We start from the raw sequence: 1969 nt of genomic DNA on the forward strand, positions 1-1969 counted from the left end.
TGGTATAACTGTGATGACCATGAACAGGAAGGGTATCCAGGTAGTGGAGAACACATGTTTTACATGCAAGAGGGGGCCCACATGGTAAGATTCATGTCGAGTTCTCACCACTAAAAAAATGAAAGTGTTTATTTAATTTAGTTCACAAAGTTAGTTCAAAAAACATGAAAATGGAAGTGTTTATTTAATTGAGTTCTCAAGTATTTGAATGTATCTAGAAATCAATTGAATGAGAGTATTCCCGTTGAATTATAGAACATGTAGAACTTGACCAAACCTTATTTCTCTTACAATAAATTTTCAGGCATTATTCAAGAGGGTAGCTGGTTTTTCTATTTAGATCCAACATATTTTGCAGGAAATCCCAACTTGTGCAGACCACACTTGGGCAATTGCACTTCGCGAGGTCAAGCCCACCGTAAGCATGGCCTAGCACCGCTGCTCTTCTGTTTGTTGCTTTTGTTGCTTTTGGTAGTTGGGGCAGCCATATATAAAGGTAGAGCTAGGGCCGTCCAGAAAATAGTCGACACCAGGTTGTGGGAAATGACGACCTTCCAAAAGCTGGACTTTGGGTGCGATGACATTGTACAATGCCTAAAAGAAGAAAACATCATCGGCGAAGGAGGAGCGGGAGTGGTGTATCGAGGCATCATGCCCAATGGCCAACAAATTGCAGTGAAGAAACTTACGGGTATTCGCATCGGTTCTTTAAACGATCATGGATTCTCTGCAGAGGTCAATACTCTCGGCAAAATCCGGCATAGGCATATAGTAACATTGCTGGCCTTTTGCTCCAATCATGACACTAATCTTCTGGTGTATGAATACATGCCTAACGGAAGCCTGGGGAGCTGCTCCATGGAAACAATGGAGGGCATCTGAATTGGGATAGTAGATACAAAATTGCAGTGGAGGCTCCCAAGGGGTTGCGCTATATTCACCATGATTGTTCGCCGCTTATACTTCATCGTGATGTGAAGTCCAACAATATACTTTTGGATTCCAATTTTGAAGCACATATCGCTGATTTTGGCCTGGCTAAGTTACTGCATCATTCAGGTACCTCTGAGTGCATGTCTTCAATAGCAGGCTCTTTTGGTTACATAGCTCCAGGTAAATTGTCGTTTCATTCTTTATCATTTTTTACTGTTTGTGCTCAAGTATTTGTGTTTGGGTTACCTGAGAGTTTTAGGCTACACATTGTATCGCTGTTTTTTGAGATTCCCCCTGAATTAAAAATAAATGGAAAATAAAGTGATGACTTTACTATTTTATGTGATAATCATCTTTGTGATAATTATTGAATTGACAGAGTATGCGTACACTCTGAAAGTGGAGGAGAAGAGCGACATATATAGCTTTGGAGTGGTTCTGGTTGGGCTCATTACAGGCAAACGACCAGTGGGAGAGTGCGAATTTGAAGAGGGCATGAACCTCGCCGGTTGGGTGAAGAAGATGACGAAGTTAGAGAGAGGAAGAGTTATGGAGATTATAGATCCGAAGATCACATATTACCAGAAGTAGGATTGTAACAAAAAAAAGTTTTTTAACTAAAGTCCATACTGGGCCATGTAAGTAATTATGTTTTTTTTTTTTTTTTCTGAAATGTACCTGATTTTTCGTGAGCTTCAGTCTTCCCTCCTGTCTCCCATGTACCTGCTTTTGTCTCACAGAAATCAACTAGTACACTCTTGTGGCCCGAACTACCGCTTACAGATCTAACTAGCCAGAAAATGAAAGAAATGCACTCGAGAAAGAACGACAGACAGACAGCCCCGCTTCTGGGTTTTCACACAGAACAAAGGATCCCAGGTAGGTTTCATCCAATGAGAAATCCAAGTGTTGATGCATCAAGGCTGCATAGTGACAGATGGATAACATGCGTAAGAATACGTATAAACTTATGCATAAACCAGAACATTCAACCTACGCATAAAATAGAACATCCAGCTTAAGAGTCTAAGCACGG

At 40.9% G+C, this 1969-nt stretch overlaps 1 pseudogene; it reads left to right on the forward strand.

Moving 5' to 3' along the window:
* The first annotated feature begins 543 nt into the window (after nucleotides 1–543).
* On the forward strand, nucleotides 544–882 carry LOC149166643 (leucine-rich repeat receptor-like serine/threonine-protein kinase BAM1 pseudogene; annotated as a pseudogene).
* The last annotated feature ends 1087 nt before the right edge of the window (nucleotides 883–1969 follow it).

Source organism: Pinus tabuliformis, chromosome 5_1 (genome assembly GCF_031772625.1).
Source record: "Pinus tabuliformis cultivar Carrire ecotype Pingquan chromosome 5_1, CPIR1, whole genome shotgun sequence".
Lineage (NCBI taxonomy): Eukaryota > Viridiplantae > Streptophyta > Pinopsida > Pinales > Pinaceae > Pinus > Pinus tabuliformis.